Source organism: Protopterus annectens, chromosome 1.part2, assembly GCF_019279795.1.
Source record: "Protopterus annectens isolate FY-2018-M chromosome 1.part2, PAN1.0, whole genome shotgun sequence".
NCBI lineage: Eukaryota > Metazoa > Chordata > Ceratodontiformes > Protopteridae > Protopterus > Protopterus annectens.
The window spans coordinates 777,417,117-777,439,727 of NC_056727.1; the positions used below are offsets into that span (position 1 = coordinate 777,417,117).

At 40.2% G+C, this 22,611-nt stretch overlaps 1 protein-coding gene across 2 annotated transcripts in view; it reads right to left on the reverse strand.

The window, feature by feature from the left end:
- The window catches only part of CRIM1 (cysteine rich transmembrane BMP regulator 1), a 1,731,222-nt gene that overhangs the window by 563,981 nt on the left and 1,144,630 nt on the right, over positions 1-22,611 (reverse strand). The window lies entirely within an intron of this gene.

Genomic DNA, 22,611 nt, shown 5'->3' on the forward strand with positions numbered 1-22,611 from the left:
AGTACAATCCAGAATTAATTCTCAACTAATACTCACAGTATTACAATCCACAATTAATTCTCTACTAATACTGACCAATCTACTCTCTCCCTAATAAGGGTATTAACTTAACCGAAGGAAGCATTTTCAGGGGAACAGGTTGCTATAATATTCTAGCCTATAAACCTACACTATACTCTGATCTTGGCAAAAACAGAGGGCCTGTCTTTAAATGGTACTGACCTGCAGCATTTTACAATCTTTAAATCCTACAGAATAGTAAAAAAAATCTGAATTAAAATAAAACATTGTTTAGGTGAATAATATAACACTCTGGCACGTAGGCAACCCAGCACCTACTCCCTCCCATACCTCTGGCTTTAATAAATTAATGGAACAGTGTGTCATGGTCTCAAAGGAGATAATCATCCACCAATTAAAATGCAAACAAAAAGGCAGCAGGAAACTGATATCGAATATGCTCACTGATTAGACATTTTTTAACTACAGAAATATGAGCCACAAACAAGAGACTGCAATATTATCCACACCAGGTGGTTTCTTCTCTCAGAAATGGTTGAGTCAATATGCATATTAATTACCCTGCATTACTTCATCAGCAATCTACCTTTAAGTCACCAGTGGAACACTGACCAAAACAACATATGTAGAGAGATTGCTGCTAGTGAAACCTGCAGCAGTAAAAGATGCCATCCCACCGAACACAATCAAATTTTCTACACAGCACAGAACACAAATAAAAAAAACACTTAAAAAATTAAACTTATTTTCTGTAAATGACACTTGCAAATAAATACTTCAAATCTTGTCTGATATTCTCATGATACTGAGAAACTGCAGAACTGAACAACACTGAACATCAAACAAGAATGTCAAAGGAAGAAGGCAGCAAGCTGCCTGGCCCTAGAATGGCACGGCATGAAAAACAACTAGCCTGACAATGTTTGCACAGGTTCATATGGAAGTACTAGGCTAACTGTCCTTGTGTACCATTTTAAACCTAGCCAATTTCTCTTTCAAAGGTGAAAATCAAATTCTTACTCTCGCCTTAATCATTATGCCCCCCCCAACCATGTTTTTAGTGTGGTGCATCCACACCACAAAAGACATTATTCCACATAGTTAATGCATGCACTTCACAGCAAGGGACACCTTATTTTCACACGATTAGATAACCAAAGCAAAGTACTGAACAGTACAATAGTGCACAGAGAAAATGAAGACAATTAAACTGTTTCAGAATACACGGATCACAATATACTGATGGAAACTAATAATGGAGAAGCAAATGTTAGCAGAAGATGTATAATACTACTCAACAGGGCTAGGTTCACCATGTTTGCTTTGCTGTTTCTGAAAACTGTGGCTAAAATAGTCAGTCAACAGAACACAGTGCAAAACCCACAATCTATGTTTCTGCAAAGGCAAAGTCCCCTGGACCTCCTAAGTACGGGCTGCCCCCCCTTAAATTATCAGGACACTACTGTTAGAGAACAAACAGCACAACAGCTTTATGCAGATTCCCTTTTGCATTCCTCCCAATCTAAAGTAGTAGACGAGGGCAGAGCTTGAAGAATTGTAATATGACAAACCTAAGTTTAACTAATCAAAGACCTACCACTAACAGAATAAAAAGAAGCAGGCCCTTGGTACATGATTTCTGATTACCTGTTGTTTTTCAAAGTGAAACTTAAAGGGCTGTTGGATGGCGGTTACCCACCTGTTGATAAAACAGTGAAGCACTAACATATAAGAAAGCTATCAAGTACCAAGTTTACAAAAATGGTACCATACTTTTGGCTCCGTGGCACAGAGTCAGGAAATCCTGACTGCAATTCAGATGGTCAGGGTTTGATTGATGGCTCAAGAGCTAAAGGAACAGATGGAGGAGGAAGTAGAAGTGATGAGGCAATGTCTTCCTCCCTCTTCTATCGGGGAGGTGCATGCCCAAAAGCTCAGCTACAGTGGAGACACTGGGACCATGATACAAGGCAGCTGCAAATGAGGGATGTTATCAGGCAAATAAAATCATTTCACTTATGGTGCCACTGAATACCTAATTAATGACACAAGCCCAGCATGACTGACGGACCCCCAACTGGCCCTGTCCTGATAAGTGGAGTATAAAGACCTGCTCCGGCAGAAGCTTTGGGTCTCTCCCAGAAAGACAGCCACACCTGTGTAAGTCACACCATGAGGCCTTCACAAAAGAAGAAGATCACTGAAGATAAGAATATCAGAATATCAGGAAGGTAGTCATGAGAAGACCTTGAAGTCATGGAAAGAGGAGGGCAAAACAGTACTTCTATCTTATGGCAAAACTAACCACATCATCAGGCATGGCAATCCATTCAGTTGGGCAGCAGTAGCAGCAGCTCTACTGCAGGCCACTCTCGACGGATCAATAATGGTACAAATCAGTTAGACAGGCACAAAAATGGCAGCAGCCAGTCGGGAAGGGCAGAGTTGAGGAAGCAAAGACCCGAAAGTGGTGCACATAAGCCAGGAAAAAAGGGCCAACAGCTGAGCATAAAATCAAGGAAAGGTCAACAGTGAAACAGGCTAGCCAGGGAACATTATGGGTGCTTCAGGAAAGGCAAGAACAACCAAAAGTGAGCCCGAAGAGACAGAGAAAAATAGAGACAGAGCTGCATACACAGCATGCCTAAGTACAGACCTACCAAATAAGCAGCAGTGCAAAAATAATGGCACCACATTTAACAGAGAACAGAAGGCTTTACAAACACAAGCTCTACCTCTTGACTCAAATGACTTTGACAAAGTTCCCTTTCAATAGATCTGCAAGTGATATATACACAGCCCTTATCATTTTTAATGTATCAGCATTACGTCTGATAAATATGCTACAAAATTGGAGACATTGCATTTAAACTGTAGAACAATTCCACTCAATGTGACTAATGTACAATAAAAGACAAAAAAAAACATTCTGGTTTCTCATACAGTTCTGCAGAGAGGACAATTTAATTTTTTATTCCTTTTATATGGAAAAAAAAAATGACATGTTCTTCGTGTTTCACTGTTGCAGTTATTACATTTGGGATATCTGCTTGCAGTAGCCCTCAGTTGGCCTGATTAACAAAGTCTTGGGTCCTACGTCAGTTGCTGTCTCCTCTTCCGTGATGTCAGGTCGTCAGGGGTATAAAACATGCATCCAACGTCATTACATCAGTCTTTCTTGCCATGCGGTGCCTGAAGCAGAAGCAGTTCGTAAGTGCTGGTCGGCAGACTCCTGAAATTTTCGTTTTCGAGTTTTAGAAATAATTGCATTTCTTGTGGAAAGCAAATACCCCAAAGATTTTCATTCGTACTGTATTCCTTGCCTAGGCCCTGACCACGACATATCTCACTGTCGGTTTTGTGCCTTATTTAAACCACAAACTATCCGTCGTCAGTATATTTGCGCTTCTAAATATTTTGGTGAACGGTTCAGTTATCCTGATGTGTCTTCGGTAAGCCATCTGACTACCGACATTCTGAAAAAAACACAAAGATAAAGACAGAGGCCGCTCAGTTCGCCTGTACTCAGTGAGGCGCTTTCGCAGCCCCTGATACCCGCTACTGCAGATGCGCAGGCCTCTACTGAGACCCATTTGGTGTCCGTGAGATGCTTCAACTGTGGAACCTGCGGATGTCTCTACCTTGGATGGGTCTGGAGCCGCTGTGCAGGCACCGGATTCTGAGGGTGTATTCAGGCCTACTGACTTGCATATTAAACCAATGCCATCTTCTTCTTCAAGCTCTAAAACTCGAACCATGCCTAGAAAACTGACGCCCAGACCGCATGGTCAGGCCTCTATGCCTAAAACAACAAATGATAAGAATGGCTGAAGACCTTATTACTTTAATCAGGGGAAGTCAATCTTTCCCCTCTAAGACACCTAGGACTGAGTTTGCTTATGATACTTCTAACCAGGATTCTGAAATTTCTGTTTCCTCTAATGACCAGGACTTACCCTTATCTACCTATGAGGATTCTGATGCAGAGCACTCTATTCTCCCTGCTTCCCCCCAGCGGATTTCTCTTTTGATGAAACCTTGCATTCTCTCAGGGAACATTTTCGCTGGGAAAGTCGGGATTTCTCTGATTCTAAAAAGAGGCTTAGAGATTTCTTACTCCTGCCCCAGCACAGGCCTTTAGCTATACCTCCTGTACTGGACATTGTTGATGATGCCTTTCCAGAATCTAGCATGGCCCTTGACTCTTTACCTCCTGCTTACAGAAAACTTGATAGATATTACAGGGTTCCTGACTCTCACAAGTTCCTTTTCAAAAATCCTACTGCAGATCCTGAAACCGTTTCACGGGGACCCAAGGGCATTAAAGCTACTACTGCCAAAAATCATACCCCCTCTGATAGAGACTCCAGGGCGCTGGATAGATGGGGTAAGAAGGTATACACTTCTGCAACTTTGGCCATTAGGGCCTTAAACTGACAGTTTTATATGTTAAAGTATTAGCAGCACATTACTGGATTGCTTAAACAGAAAATGATGTTGATTCCTGATTGTGCTGAAAATAAGGATTTACAGGATTTAATGTATTCTGCTGAACAAGTTGGTAAACATACATTGCAATGTGGTTTTGATTCACTAGAGGCATCTTGCAGGGCTGCTGTAACTGGGTCTGTATTTAGAAGGCATGCTCGGCTTAAGGAGCACTCCTTGCCAAATCATGTTAAAGTGAAATTACTGGATGCTCCCTGAAATTAGGACTGCCTGTTTGGCAACAAGGCAGAAGAAGTTCGTAAAAAGATGGAGGGAAAAGCTAAATCTATGCAAACTGTTACAGATTTTTTACAAGTGCAACCTCCAAGATTTAGTAGGCATTGGCCTTCCAAGAATTGGTCCTTTCCTGTCTCTTCCAGACCTTCTCAGTCCAAACCCAGATCCAGCAGAGCACCCAGGCTTCAGTCCCAGGACTAAGCAGTGGGGGGCCTCCACTTCCAAATCTGGGAGTAATAAAACTCCCCACTATGGTATACTGTCTCAATGACTTCTTTTTAAAACTTCTAAGCACTTCTCAACTGACTGCCCCCTTGGGGGGAAAGAATGCACTTCATGCAAAGAATTGGGGACTCATTACCCAGGACAATTGGGTTTTTAAATATAGTGTCCCAAGGATACAGATTTCACTTCCACACATTACCAACTCCAAGCGGTTGGCCGGATCTACCTCCAAATCAGTTGCCAGTGGCCCAAAAGCAAGTACTCTCTCTCTTAAGCATAGGGGCTATTCAATTGGTACCAGAAGAGGAAAAGGGACAAGGTTTCTACTCAAGATTTTTCCTGGTACCCGGAAAAGACAATTCATGGCATCCTATCCTGGACCTGTCTACTATAAACACCTTTTTGGTGATTCCAAAATTCAAGATGCTGACTCATCACCAGTTGCTTCCTATGCTAAGCAAAGATGCCTGGTTGACAACACTAGATTTAAAGGAAGCATACCTGCACATCCCAATCAGGGAATCTTGCAGAAGATACCTATGCTTCAAAGAAGGCTACACGCACTATCAGTTCTCTGCACTGCCCCTTGGCTTATCTACTGTGCCCAGGGTATTCACAAGGTGCCTAGCTCCACTCATTGCATTTTGCAGGCAAAGAAATATTCATACCCATACCTGGATGATTGTCTAATTCAGGCAGAAAACCAGGACATACTTTTGAATCATCTGGCTTTTATACAAAGGGTGCTAACTTGTCTGGGGTACACCATAAACAAAAAGAAATCACACCTAGTACCCTGTCAACAAATTATATTCCTGGGAGCAAGCTTGAATACAACTTCCCAGATGGCTTTCCTCATGCCAGAGAAACAAATTCACTTGACAACCTACTTCAAACAGGTGACCACAAATCCCCTGCTATCTGCAAGGCAAATGCTACAAACCTTGGGTTCATGGCCTCCTGCATTCTTCTAATTCCATATGCAAGACTGCATATGAGGAAGCTACAATGGTATCTAAAAAGCCTATGGTGTTAACATTCTCAGAATCTAGAAGCAATGATTCCTATCATTCCTTGTCTATACCTAGAGTTCCTTTGGTGGGCAGAGGCCTGCCACCAAAACAAGGGACTACCATTCACACTACCCCCTGCCGCCCAAACCCTAACAACAGATGCATCAGACTATGCATGGGGGGGGGAGCACCTGACAGGGAAGTGCATTCAGGGCAAATGGAACCCAATTCAAATGCACCTTCACATCAATCATAAAGAAATGTTAGCTGTACAGAATCCTCTGACAGCCTTCAAGGACCACATTCTTCCAGGACAGTTAATGGTAAAGACGGACAACACCACTGTTATGTGGTACATAAACAAGCAGGGGGGGGTACACATTCTCACCCCCTCTACAGACTAGTCATGGTATTGTGGAACACAGCCTTGAGCTACCAAGTGCATCTACAAGCTCAATTCCTGCCAGGAAAACTAAATACACTGGCAGACTGACTAAGCAGAATCCTCATGGACCCACACGAGTGGAAACTGGAACCAAGGATTTTTAACATGTTGACAATCAAATGGGGAGCCCAGATATAGACCTGTTTGCCTCCCCCCAGAACTATCAATTGGAAAAAATTCTGTGCAAGCTTTGAAAGTGGATGTTCTGTCCTTCAGCTGGAAAAACCTATCAGTTTATGCCTTTCCTCCTCTGCCTCTGCTCTCCAAAGTACTACTAAAGATCAAACAAGACAAACCAAGGATGATTTGGATTGCAACAGACTGGCCACTCCAACACTGATACCCCCTACTGTGCAGTGTGTCACTGTTGGTCCCATGGCACCTACCTCAAACTCCTACCCTGCTGTCTCAGCAGGAGAACCAGATTCTGCACCCTCAACTTCAAACACTGAACCTAGCAGCCTGGCTAATTACCTAAGCTCTCCTTTACCATCCCTCAGTAAACCAGTGATGGATGTCATTTTACAGGCAAGGAGGCCTAGTACTAGAAAATCTTATGCTGAAAAATGGAAATGTTTCTGTGCCTGGAATCAATCTCAAGGGATGAGCACAGCAGTGTCCAATTTACCTCAGATTTTACAATACTTCACTGAGATGCTTTAAAAGGGCCTTTTTCCTCAATAAAAATTCACGCCTCAGCCATTTCAGCTCATTATAACACAGAACCTCCCCTCTTCTCTCATCCACTGCTCAAGCAGTTCTTCAGAGAGGCCAAAAAATTTAAGATCACCCAGTAGAGCTCCAACTCCAGTCTGGGACCTTAACTTTGTATTGGAGAAACTCACCCTTCCTCCTTTCGAGCCAGCTGCTACTGCAGATTTAAAATTTCTTTCTTGGAAAAAAGCTTTCCTTTTAGCCATCACTTCAGCAAGAAGGGTATCTGAATTACAGGCCCTTATGGCAGTGGAAGCTTTCATCATGTTTCATGCTGACAGAGTGTCCCTCAGGACCAATCCCTCCTTCATGCCAAAGGTGGTATCCAGTGTGTCCTTTAATCAGTCCATTCATTTACCAACCATCTTTCCTAATCCACAGAACAAAGGAGAACGGCTACTGCACTCCTTAGATGTGCACAGACAACTTAGATTCTACTTGGACAGGATTAAACCACAAAGGAAATCTGGACAATTGCTGGTTACATTTGCTGCGGGGACAGAGGGGAAGACTATTTCAAAGCAAACCATCTCCAAATGGATAAGCCATTGCATTCATTTCTGCTATAAGCACCATGGAAAACCTATCCCACAGGGGATCAGGCCCCACTCCACCAGGGCTGCATCTACCTCTACAGCCTTTCTCAGAGGTGTCCTTACCAGGGACATCCTAGAAGCTGCTACCTGGAGTTCTGTACATACTTTCACCAAGCATTACCATTTACCAATTTTCTCTAAATCCAGAGCTGGCTTTGCCACTGCAATTTTGCAGGGCCTTATAGCTGGTCCTAATGCTATCTAAATTCCTCCTCCCATCCTTAGCTTTGAGATTCTACCCAAATGTAATGTCTGCAACATTGAAACACGGAGAACATAGTACAGTTGTATACCACAAATATAGATGTTCGAGTGTATTCACTGTTGCATTCTGGGTTACCCTCCCTCCAGCCCCCTGACGTCTTTTGGCTATACCTCTTCTCTCCTTTTCAATGCTTAAAAGCTTTTTGGTGTATTTGCTTTTTTGTTGGAGGTATAACCTTGTATATTTATAGATTTAATTGCTTCCCATTAGGGGGGCTCCTGACATCTGGGGCAAGAAAAACTGATGTAATGACGTCGGCTGCATGTTTTATACTCCTGACGACCTGACGTCACGGAAGAGGAGACAGTAACCGACACAGGACCCAAGACTTTGTTAATCAGGCTGAATGAGGGCTACTGCAAGCAGATAACCCAAATGTAATGACTGCAACAGCGAATACACTTGAATATCTACATTTATGGTGTGTACACAACTGTACTTTACTATTCCATTGCTAAATTAGATTTGAAGGCTGACAAATGCTAAGTGACAGTTTCAATCAATGTCCTAAGATAAGGGGAGAATTGGGTAACACTAATTTTTGCATTAGCAGAGTGACACTGAAGAGTATCCTTTAAAACCATAAAAAAGCAGATAACAGAATTTGCTAGTGTGGATTATATAGCTCATCAGTTGCTAGCTTTGAGATGACCAATATACTTAACTACCTAGAATTTCACAGAATATCCAGATTTTTGCCTCATACTGTCTGCTAATCATAACATGTGTGGTTTTCTTACAAATCATTGAAAGAACTGATGTCTCTAAATAATGACAAAAACTTGAATTACAGACTTCATACTCATCAGAAAATACATGCTAACGCAAAACCTGTTATTTTAGCAGCATTCTAAGTTTTATAAGACAGCCATATTTAGCCATTTTATAAGAGCAATATTTAGACCTTTGTTCCCCAATAATTTTTGTCTTTGTTCAGAATTCTTGTACTAAAGACACAAATTTGTGCACCAAACCAGACAGGAATTTAATAAATCATGCCACTGAGTAAAAGGATGCTAAGTTAGGCAACAGTACACAGTACAGAGGATAAAACACCTTGGCATTACTCATAAATAGTAAAACAATAACATCCAAAATTAAAGTGATTTTCCAATGTTATTAAATCATTGCATTTGATGATTCAAGTGCCACGATGCATTTTTCCATTTGTCTGTACTTATTTACTTGGGTTGTATTTTTAATAAGAAGCTTTGTAAACATTTTCATTAAACTATATCCCTGGGGTAATGTCTGATGTGTCTAAGTATTTTAATGAGGCACCTTCCTGCATGCATGGCAGTGCACCCATTGAACTCTATGGATGCAACACATGTCTTTGCTACACTGACACCACCAAGGTTAAAGTTTATTGTTTTCCACAGTGATGTCAGTGTATGAGACATTTTAAAATTGAATTTCTCTTCCAAAGTGAAGTAAAAATGTTCCAAAATGGTTAGAGCTGATGTTCAGCAGTTTTTGCACCACACGCGATGGTGCACAGGTAAATTAAAATAATGGTGAAAAATCACTTTAAAGATTAATTAATTCTGGCCCTCAGTTATCAATAAAACATTATTCTAACCACCAAGCTGACCCCCTCCACCCACAAAGTTCTACAAAACATGGGGAGGCATGACGAAAGAGAACAAGGCAGCAAACAAAAAAAAAATAAATAAATAAAATAGAATCAGAAGAAAACATGCTTATGTGGCTGGCTGCCTATTACAGGAATGACAAAGACTTACACCCCCCACAACCTTAATAAACCAGAGCTGAAGGAAACAAAGCTGAGGATGTAAGAGGTAAAGTATGCTAGCCACAAAATTAGAGTTATGAAAGTTTTGCTCAAGCTCTAATGGTCACATTCATTTGTCATGACCTGACCATCAGCCTAGGTTGGACGTTTTCTGAAGCCAAATGTTAATATCTGGCCAATTTTTCTGTGGCTAGAGGTTAAAACCTACTCAGTCATTACAAAGTAGTTCACTGTACTGTCCTTCCACATTGTAATATCAAGGTGTGGATCTAGTTCCATAATAGGAGACATACACTTAGAAGGCGTAAAGGTACAATACATTACACATGTATCCCCATTGCTGCGCTGGCCAAGAAGGGGAGCTTTTCAAATGGAGTGTGAAGCCACAAAATACTGACTGAATTGGCACTTTGCATTGGTTCAAATGGCAAAAAGTCCGACAACTAAAAAAAAGACACTGCATGGTTGTTTATACCCATCCACTTTTACTTACACATCTCTTAAAATTATACACCATGTCACATAATGCTGTTTTGAGTGTGTTGGTCAATAAAGATGGGGTGCACTTCATAAGGAGAGTGAAGTCACAAGACTCTGACTGAGATGGCACCTTGCATTCAGTCACATGCCAAAGGGGACAACAACTAACACAAAATGACAGGTAACTACATCTTCTTCTTGTGCAGGAACAGCAGCCCCTTATTAGCAGAGTCTGGTATAATTTCCATATCAGCTGTGTGATGCATATCACTACTTTGGGAAAACTCGCATCTTATCAGGCAAAAAGTGAACTCCACTGGTAATCCTTAATGGAGTTTTTATTTACTAACACCTCACAAAAGAATGATTCTGACACATTCATGGCAAATACAAACACAGAAACATCTACTTAGATAACCAGATCCCCTTCCTTCCTGCCAAATGTGCTGGTTCATCTGATCTATTCTCTTCCATTTTATTTCCTTTAAAAAAATACTCAATTTCTGTCTACCATCCTTTCTAGTGTTTAAAATGACATACTGAAACCAGTAAAGTCATCACTCTCTACCACTGCTCTACAGTCTGAATGTAGCCTTTTATGACAGACATTCCAGCTTCTGCGAAACAGTCTGTACAAGAAACATTACATAGGAAGTGACCTGAGTGTGCTAGCTTACTGAATATAGCCACTTAAAGACAGACACAAGATTCCATCCTCTCTGCTCAAGATCACCCAGTAAATAACCCGCATGGCTAAACAAACTTTCTTCCTTGATTTTTTTGTACAAATGGTTGGACTCAGTGTCAGCTGGTGACTTCAAAGCAAGGGGGCTGCAGGAAGCAACCGAATGGGCAAGGGTAACTAACATGGAGTGAGGCTGTGTTATGGTACAGTCTCAGTTTTGCAAATACAAATGGTCATTAACTGCACTGTAGCCAAAGTAAACTTCCTCATTATAAAACATGCCATAGCTACCTAAGGAGTTAACTTCAGACATATGAGGTGGTTATCGCCAGTTGATTGATGGTGTACACTTCAAATGTCTGAATGGGAACAAATAAATAAGTAAATAAATGATAACCCATATTTTAGCTCACTGCTGTCAGCCATACAGAGTACAACTCATAACCCTTTTCAGACACACACACACACACACACACACACACACACACACACACACACACACACACACACACACACACACACACACACACACACACACACACACACACACACACACACACACACACAGCCACTTTACTGACTGTGAAAACCTCAGACGTCTGAATGTGGGATAATGTAGAACTGCCTGGATAATGAAAGCTACACTGTGCTCTAGCTTTATATCCCAGGATATTTTAAAATCAAATCTTAATAGTTACATCTCTATTTTTCAAACTCAACAGTATCTAAATTCATCTGTTGTTCCAGGGAGGACAACAGGACTAAATGCAGCCTACAAAAACAACAGCTAATAATTGTGCCAGCGCATTTCAAGGTGAGACACACAGAAGTAGACTCATATGGCTTTGGAAAGCAATACCAACTTGCTAAAAGGCAATAATAAATAAATTATCACTGACACAGTTGAAACAAACACCTTGGCTCTGCAGATATACAGAATCCCACTGCAAAAAAAAAAAAAACTGTTTTTTTTTAGAAATGGTGTAATCCATCAATGTCACTCAAATCTCATGAGCTATAGAACAGATTAAATGAAGGGCTTGTTAGTCTGAATTCAAGAAAACTGGATAATCTTGGAAACTATCATCAAAGAAGCAAAGCAATCTCAGGCTAGCAGAGCTGAAGGAAGGAAATGAAGGAGGGCAATTTATAGTGTTGCTTACAAGAAAATTCAAATGTTCTGGGTCTACAGGACAAAATCATAACTGAAAGAGAAAACAGATCATTAAAGCTAGGTTCCAAACCAATTCTCCCTTAAAACAAGTGATATTCAAACTTTTGAACATTGCAGAAAGGGCTCTGGATTTAGAAATTGCCAAGGACAGCAAAAAATTTGTGTTGGCTGGGCAAAATGTTAAACTATCCCAGTACTCCTCCCAGAAGATCACATGAAAACAGACGACTTTTACTAAGAAACACTCCTTGTGTTTCAAGAATGGCTTACCTATCGACTTCAAGCACCCAGCCCTCTTGGTAATTAAATGACACTAATCAAAGCTCAGCTTGTCAGCTCCAGATGCTGCCATTATTTTCCTCAAGAAGAAGCTTCCTATGTCCGATCTACATCATTTACCTATGCATGCCTTGCCTGGCAGGCCACTGGAGATGCTATACTTCAACAAAACCGACTGGAACACTGCTCCTACGTTTACTTCTCTGACTTACAGATCAAAGGTTCCCACAGAGCCAGGGATGTTTGACACAATCTCCTCACTAAAGCCAAAATGATCCACCAAGATCGCCAAAGGTGCAGATATGCTTGCCAGCAAACCTTTTTTTTTCTAAGCTCAGACAAATTTCCCAAGAAGGTGACTACCATTCCTATGTACTTCTGTGAAAGGTGGACCCTAAGACAAGTAAGAAGGGTTTGATATCCTTATCTATGGACACCCTGATTTAAAAACAGGAGGTTGTCATGGCTTAAGTGGACAGAAAAACAAATTCTTAATTTGTCTCATATGCTCATCCTTTCCTCATTCAGTTACTTATGGAAGAAAGTTACACTATAGCCCAGGGACTTATGGAAATATGTGTAGTTAAGGCATGCCTCACAGCATTATTCTAAATACCCCTTTCTGAAGTGTCCACACCCCCTCTTGTGCAGTAAGTCTATCTTTCTTTGGACAAAGTTCTACCTTGCAGGGTGCTATCAAGCCTTACCAGCTTATTTCCTTTTGGTTACATTTGAAAAAGAATAAACTGATGAGTTTCTGTGAGTAAGAGAGTACGTTGTAAAATTTAGCAACTCTATTCCCATTACATCGTCAGATGCCCAGCTGCAGCTACTTCATATTCTAAAGAAAACCCCAAATATATGGTAATATACATAGGGCTACTGGATTCCAGAAAAAAAATCTGCACTCAACTGAGGAGAGGGGGGCAACTTTTGCTGTGCTCCTCATGCAGACAAAATTATACAAATTCTAGTACTCTTGCCATTGCATTTAATTTGGTCTGTTGTATCAGAGCTGCTTAGTACAACCATCAGACTGGTTATCCCTTTCAAAGCAAGATTGCGTAGAATTGTAGACTTTAACTAGACTATGTACACCCTGGACCACATTATGCATGGTTATTGAAAGTATTAGTAGTCTCCAGACTTTATATCATTCCTCAATGTGGAAATCCTAATGAACTCTAGAGCTGCTAATTGTTTTCTTTCTTAGCCAGACATGCTAGCCTACTGAAGCACGACCTTTGATCTGCAGTACACTTACAACAGTGACTTTAGAAGATTGCTTCAGAGAATCCTGGCCGTATAGAACAAACTGCTTAACATAGTGAAAGTGTTCTTAATGCTTGGAAAATTTGTTGTAGCTTTGCTAAAGCTGGCATACACTGGTTTCAAGTTGTTATTGTTCATCAGTTAAGGCTCCTAGCTAATTTCTTGCTGTAATTGTTACGTAATTTTACTTGCATTTGCATTAAAATGTGCACTGACTATGAAAAATGTTTTTTTTTCAAAATAGACAAGATGTAGCTGATGAAATGAATACTACTGTCTTTCGGCTTTTCCCGGTTAGGGGTCGCCACAGCAGAACTCCGGTCCCCTAATGATTGGCAGTAGATTTTTACATGCTGGCTTGCCGGGCCCAACGTACAACCTTCAACGAAGGAACGCCCATTCACGCATGTCGACACACAGAAGACGCTCTAACTGAGAATTGAACGTGCAACGTCTAACTGTGAGGCGACAACGCTACCGCAGCACCACCACCGCAGTTAGCTGATGAAATGAATGAATAATTTATAATAACTACAGTACTGTATTTCATCTCACTGTTGTCAGACACATCCAGTGTAACCCCCCCAACTCAAAGATACATAAACAAACACACACAAACACCAGTTTCATTAATTACAGCCACTTTCCTGTGTACACCTCAGATGACAGATTGTGATTAAATACATAAACGAATAACTAAATTATGCCCACTGCAGTCAGACACATACAGTACACACCCCTCTGCAACCCCCCACCCCATGTGTTCACTTATAAACACACAGACATACAACAGTAACTGTATAAAAGAAAAAAAATCCATATTGTATCAAAGGCTGGCTGGCAGTGACCCTGATGAACAGAATATCTTCAACAAAAGATCAGTGAATCTCATAAAGAACTACAGTATTATGTAAAACAAAAACTTACTAAGAAAACACAACACGCAGTTTTACCCCCATGATCTACAAACAAAAAAAGTTATTTGCTTTCTCTTTCCTTTAGTCTTTTGCAAGCATCAGTCACCTAAGTCACACTGAAGTAATGGGAAACAGCTGCTTGCTGCTTTGTCTAGAAGCACATTCAGTACCCACAGAAGTCCCATTTCTGCCCCTGCAAAATGGCTGGAGACCTGTGATATGACACAACCACCTTACTATCTGTTGGGTAGTATGTTTAAAATGTAAGTCAACTTTTTTCTAAGAGAACTTGAAATTTTGTGCATGAAGTATTTTAAGTAGAAAAAGAAATAAAACCATTTTTCCACAGCAATTCAAGGCATTTTACTTGGATGGGTTGCAGCCTATCAGCTCAGTATTAAAAGCCACCCTGATTGAACCTAATACTTATGTATTTTAACCACAGAATCGTACGCCTTCTCTTACTTCTGTCATTACTAAAACACACTCAGGAAAGATAAGTGAAAAGCATTTTCCAAATAACTTGTTGGTGAGCCGATAACCTTACGGTGGTGCATGACCCTGCCACTTGTACTCCTGCAAAACTGTCAACTGAAACATAGCAGAGTGATTTAAAGCAGCAAGCTGAAATGATGTCCATCAGAATGACCCAAGTTTGATTTCTACAACCCTAACCTGTGTACTGTGTAGTTACACAACAATTTTCAGAAGATCCTCAAATAAGTATTCACATTGACTGGCAAGGGCACTGGGGAATTTCCATGACTCTTTCTTTTCAGTAAAGTCCATAGACTCCTTCAAAGCTACTTGAACTATCACCAATTTAGGCAGATGGGACTCCACTTTAATGACTCAGTCGAAGGATGGCACCTTAGGTGTACACACACCTTATTTTGCACCGTAGTGGCAGTACTTTAAAATGAATCACACACACCTTATTTTGCACCATACTGTCAGTACTTTAAAATGAATCTAAGCACCTGGTAGGAATAGAACTCACAATCTTCTGATCATCTTGCAGTAAAAGTAAATATGCTACTTGAGGAGAAACTGATACTGTTAAACTTAAATTGTTAACCAGTAATCATAGCAAGTCATTTGAGCAAGTCAAAGTTCTAAGATCATGTCTGAAAATAGGCACATCTGTCTAGCAGAGCTTAAAAGGTTAAAGGCAAGTCAAACCATCTACATGCTTTTTTTCCCATCTGCTCATCAATTCCCCCATCCTATTGGTATGCCCTCAACCATGTCCACTCCAACTCCACTTCAATCAAGTAATTTCTGTCTAACGTTTCACAGCTAATGTCAAAGATGGAGCCTCACACTGCAGTTTCAGTAAGATGCCAACTCCAAATTTCAAAGTTTTCTTCTCTTCAACTCTCTAGTTGACTGATCTCTGCTTTGTACATGGACAATGAGCAAGTTCAGAAGTTAGCATTAAAGACCACAGACTTCTTTAATAGGAACATAGGCACCAACATTTTTCTAGTAAGTGGACACTTCCACCTCTCTTGCCTCATTCTCTCAGTTTTATTCAATCCACTAAAAACAAATGGACAGTAAACTAGTCAGTGCATAAAAAGGGATCTACCTTTGTTGTTTGCAACTCATCACCTACTGTTTAATTAAATCACTCAGAAAGTCACCAAACTTAAGGTTTCTGTGTGTGATGGCGCACTGTCCATATATTTGTATGACAGTCTTGAATAATTGTTTTCTTTCCATAATTCAGCAGAGGAAATGCACAACTATAAATAAGCACCAGTCCAATGATGCAGTCTGACTTTGTGCATTCTAAAAGAACATGATAGGAAGGGTATTGAACAGGCAGGACATAAAACTACTACATACTGAGAAGAAAGACGTGGTGCACGAGTGAAGGGTACATAAATAAACTAAGCAGAAAACTGTAGCCACCTAAATCTGACAGAATATGCAATGGCAAAGTAATGAACTGTTTAAGACAAAAAAGGCAAAGTTGTTCAAAAAGTGAAACTACAACACAGGTGTTTGCCAGGATATTTTGTCCCGAATTAATAAACACGAGATTTTGCTTGGTGTCCAGAGGACACAGATGAGAAGAAAAAATAGAATACATCCTCAACTTATGTTATGGCCACTTAAATGCTTTACTGCTACAAGCAGCACCGCTGAAGGCAGATATTCCTGGGACAGATCAGGAAGAGATCAGTTCCTAGACTAAAGCAACACGCATGCCTCATGACTGTGATGAGGCCAGGTACCACTCTTGCCCCACACTTGTTATGGGTCTGCTGCTATGGCCCAAAATTCATCAACCATACAAGCCGTCTCTTATGATACCATCAGGTTGCAAAAGCATTGCACAGTCCTATTAAGCCAGACACAAAAATCAGTTTAAGAATGGAACAACTTCAATATATAGAAACTTCCTCTAGGTGAAACAGTGTGTTGATGAGGCTAGAAAAGTCCAGGAATACAGAGGCAGGGCAACAGAAGAGATTTGATACATGGCTAATGCAGGCTGAGAGGTTTAAACCTTGGATGACAGGAAGCAGCCTGCTAGCATCTCAGCCTTAACAGTCTGCACTGTTAGGCATACTATACTTTAAAGCAAAAGCATTAACCTTTTTCTTCAAGAATAACACAAAATGTAATCAGGAATAAAATCCTAAAAGTATGAACACTACATATCAACATGACTGAAAAACAAATCTGCTTATACAAAACAACTTCAGTACCTGGTATTATTTTGTGACTTTAAACACCCTCAAATATGGCGTACAATATAGGCAATAAACAGGAAGGAGTAAAATTCTGATACAAAATCAGGAACAGGCAAGAAAGCACTACAAGGAAAAGTGATCAGAGAAATACCCAAGAAACTGAGGAAAAAGAATTCAATCCAAGTTTGTCAAACTAATGGCATTTGTACTATGGACACATGGAAGAGAATATGTTTTTCATCATTACAATATGACATACAGATGATTCAGACATTCATGCCATTACATTAAGAAGCTATTTACTTAGGACAGCATGACATTTTCTAACGACTCTCTTTAACTGCATAATTTCAAACAGTGACAATGGTTCTTGCATTGGTAACAGTCTCCCTCCTCCCTACTGGTTAGAAACTTTAGCTGAACCTGACACAGTAAAGAGTTACGTGAATAGACTGACACCTGTCAATCAAATGAACTGCAGGTCTACACAATAGCTTCTGAATTCTCAGCTGTATGTTTATGGAAATTTTCTCATTAGCTTTGCAGTTAGTGGGAAACAACAGGTTGTGTTGTCTTTTAAACAGAAACCTACAAGAGTGCATTACTTTCTGAAGACCTGCACACCTGGTGCTACAGAATGGCCCTTTAAACACCTGAAAAGCTCATCAATATTCCAATAATCTAAAATACGTCATAAGTTTTGGCACTTGGAAAATTGTTTTTCAAAAGAAAAGTTTTATTCTGTCATTCAGCAACATATTTAAGCATAATGTCAAAAACTAAATGCGTTAAAAATCATACAAAGGAATTGAATGTAAAAATACTGTACTCACGCTTTACATAAAAGTAGAAAATGTGCTTATCTTAATGGAAAATTACTGCAAATGATTCTTGCCACTTCTAGGTAAATGAAGGCAGTTAGTTATAAATTATAGCACTTAAGGAATATTAACTAAAATGGTCCAGTGATACTTTTCTACCAATACTTGCATTGGATTTCAAGTACCTCTTTAATCCATTTTAAAATGCCAATTATTTCCCCTTTCCATCAGTTTGTTCTGTGACTTCAGAAAGCAACACCCTTCTAAAATTCCAAAACCATAGCAAATAGAATGGTTTCTTGGTAATTTAAGTACTATCATAATGCGCAAGCAAAGAGGAATTGAATGTGATACTTCTGTCGAACTTGCAATCATACTAAAATGCAGACATGACACACAGGATAAATAGGTAAAAAAAACAAACAGTTGGGGAGTTAATAAGAAAGGTAGTACAAACTGAACACAGAGGATTGCATGTTACTCATATGTACAAAGGAGGTTGTCTCAAGCGTTAAAAATATTTGAGGGGCTTGTCAGAGATTTTGGTCAGGTGCACTATCCCAAAAAGTTCCCAATAACAGGGGTTGTGGAAAGGAGTTGAAAATCTAGTAGGTTTGTCCTGGTCAAAATGATGGGAGAAGTATCTGGAAGCTAAGACATGCCCTTAACTTGCAGAGAAAGTTGAGTTTGGGCAATTGACTGAGAGGGTCTTCTCAAAAACAACTGGTATGGCAATATCGTATACGTGTGTGTGTGTCTGTATGTATACCTGTTACATTTTACCTTGTGGGGGGGGGTTAATAATCCAACAGAACTCACACCATGCTGAACAAGAACCCCAAACTGGACGGCAGAAGTGCAACAGACATAATGCCTTGACACACTACAATTTTAAAGGAAGTGTATTCCTGTTGTGGAGGTCCAGACTAAACAGGCTGTTGAAGATGTGTGCATAGGCCATAAAAGAGGTCCTTTGTACATACTAAAGTGATTTTCGATTACATTGGTTAAGGGACGATTGGCCCTCTGGTACTAAAACGCTTACTGTACAAATCATTCTGAAAATGACTACTCTGTTACAAAGGTACCATCTTTGCCAGGAGTAAAGTTATGAATGCCACCTCTGAAACAGACAAAAACTTGTCAAAGGCCCCACCCTTTGCCATACTTATTGCCCCACCCATTTTAATTAGTAAATGTGCATTGTTTTTTGTTCAAAGTTAATAATCATGTTAGCAACAGTCTTGAAGAAAGAGTAAATTAATGGTCTGAAAGTAGCAGATGAGCAAATACCTAAACATTCTGCATATGTTAAAAATATTTTACAACCTTACTGCTTTTGATTTGGTAAATCTACTGAAACTATTACATGATAACCGTGGGGGCCTAGAATCATACTAAAGAGATGAAGACAGGAAGAACAAATAACATTTGTACACTGTTAGCTACAGTGTGAACTTCAAAATTGCCCTGACTCCAGTTTTTGTGCTTACTTACAGTATTATTTATCTACGAGGAAAGAAAACAACGTAAGTACTTTTAACAGAAAACAAAAAGAGCTACTTAAAGGAATCCATTTTTTTTTACTTTTAGAAACATAAAAGCTCAGACTTGCCAGGCTTTGTGTATTTCTTTTGAGATGCAACATGAAGAGGATTTTTATCAATCTATTTGTCTACTAATGGTCATATTTCATGCCTCCCAGGTTGCCAGTTAAAACAAACAAAACCCTATCAGAATAATGTAAGGTACATGCAAACAGGCAATCCAAGCTAAACAGTAAACAGTTTGGGAAATATATTCTTCAGAAATTTGTGGCATGTCAAAATGACTCAAAACACCTGACAAGCACTCATCAAAAACAGATTTCTTGACTGAGGCCCCAATGTTGTTACTGTCAGGAAAAAGTCCTGACAGGTTGCAACCCAAGGTAAAGGAGGAGAATAACTGTTTATTTTTCTAAACTCGTACCCCACAAAGGTAGGAACACTAGTAGTGAACGTGCACGACTTAGTGAAATGCAGAACCAATATCCCAAGTTTTAAGTATCTGGAAAAAAAACTAGAGGGGGGTACACTAACTGGTTAAGAGGTGATCTGATGAAAATGTATAGATAAAAACTCAGAAGGAATGGTTGTCATCTCTAGACAAATACATTCCAGGACACAGGTCTGCTGATCTAGATAATTTAAATGTAGAATGAGACAGCTTGTCAGCCTTAAAGTTCACAATGCAAACAGTGAACTGGATTCAGAAAGTGCAAGGAAATATGGCTAGCACAGATAACAAAATAAATGCATAAACATTCTTAGAAGAAGTTTCTGGCAAGCTGACACATTCAAGAAAAAAAGGTTTCTGTTATTCTTAAAACTACAGGCCAACACTCCCAGGAGAAACGTTTTTTTGCATGCAGTGCACGGGAAACATGTTGAAGTCTTACTGTTACTTACCTCACGATTCAGCAGTTACTTTGTAATCTAAAAAATGGGACTGCATGTCATCCAACTGACTGCTGTTTTTGTTTTAAACTGACATTTGCATAAACAGACGTTTGCAGTAGGATTCCAGTCTTGTTTTTCTGTTTAGGACAAACGCCCCACATCACCAGGCTCTGTAATGGGTAATGAGGGAATTCGGCCCCTGCTGCAGCCTGCTATGAACACAGTACAACATGCAGTCTTTAAGATTACTGCATGGCTGGTTATTGACAAATCCATCTGCTATCAAAAGCATGTTACTCACACGTACATAGAGTTCTACAGATGTTTATATCGTCTACCTGGCACCACCACAATGTCAGGATGCTATGTGTAGTGGTACACTGAACAAAGAAGGGCTTTGCTAAAATGCAAGCGTTCCAAACTGCATAATTCATTACTTATTCATCAGCAGCCTTCTTTATAAATCAAGAATTACAGTTAAGTACTTCCTTTATAAGTCTGTTACAAGGATACTTTTTTGAAAGACACTTATAACGAATACTCACTCAAAGACTGTTTCATCAGATGATTAAGAACCAAAGCTTTGCTCTCTTTCAAAAAATGGATTGCCAATAGACCAAAACATGAATTATTATTGTGGAATAGCTGAGGCCCAGATCACAAAGCTGTCTCAAACAAGCAATGGTTTCACAGCTGCAGAGGTTTTAGTCTTGATTACGATGTAGGTGTCCAGGTGCTCAACTTGATGGAGTATATGGGTGCAGCCCTGACTATACCTCAGATAACGTGAGTGCAATTAGTGGCTCAGGTACTGGAAGAGCTGGGGGGAGGGGGGTAGAATGGCACCAAGTAGATGATGCTGCCTGCTGCTGCACTGTCACATAGCAAAAGCTGGTTGTGTTACTAGTACAGACATAGTGCAGCAAAGGCAATGTACCAGGGCACATGACAAGCAGCCCATGCTGTAGCTGGACAACGGGATGGGCACCTGGAAGATAATGCTTCTCCTACATGGGAACAAAGAGGTCACTCAGCTTTTTGCCCAAGAGCAGGATCAAAGGAGTCAAAGGGTCATGGAAAGCCTGAAGCTGGCAGGAACTATAAAAGAAAACAAAAACAAAATAAAAAAATGATGTTATTGACCAGCATTCAAAAACAACACTCGACACCTGAGCAGAAACAGGACTCAGCAATCAGCAGCAGGTGCTCCTAGCAGAAGGGAGTGGGATTTTCAGCTGTAGCAGTGTTTGCTGTTAGAAACCAGAAAGCTCAATGGGAACATGTGTCAGGTAAGCCTATATGAAGACAGCACATAGTTATTTAGATAGTATTGTGGGTAAGAAAGGACATAAAAGATCAATACTTTTAAACAATGCATGTTGAAAATTATGGAATACCCCGGGGGAAAGCAGCATAACAAAATCCAGACACTCAAGACTCATCTCCCACTTTTTTTGTCAGTAAATGTGTAGTCAAAAAGCTAATCTCCCTGGAATGCCTGGAACCTCCCAAAGCGTAATATGGTGGTGCTATACCAATTAGGATAGGGTGGTTACAAAAGGGTCAAATAGGATAGCCCTGTTGGGGGGGGGGGGACAGATAAATCCCAAGAATGACCAACAGCTGCAGCAGAAGGAGCTCTGTAGGGCAGCAAAAACAATGCCACAGCCCAGTATGAGCTGTTCTTAATTTCCTTGTACAAGGAACGTAGTAGTGAAAAAGAATAACCTCTTCCTCTTTACCTTATAGCAACGGTAGCTTTTTCATAGTTTCCTAGACCGCAACAATCTTTGCCAGACCTGTTGGCTGGACTGCCACCTACAGAAGAACCAAGCTACCAAGCTACTGTAATGTACTTTTCACAGTGCCACTTTACTCGGATTAGGATTCTTTCCACAGCAGCTAAGGTCCAAAGGACTGAACACCAGGTTATCTGAGGCCACAAGGGACTAATGAGAATGTTACTTGAATCACTTCATCAGACTTATGCCGCAGATGAGGGATTGATGATAACAAGGTATAAATCACAGGTAAATATCCCCTTCCAACCTTCTGAGAACATGCCAGTGTCCACATT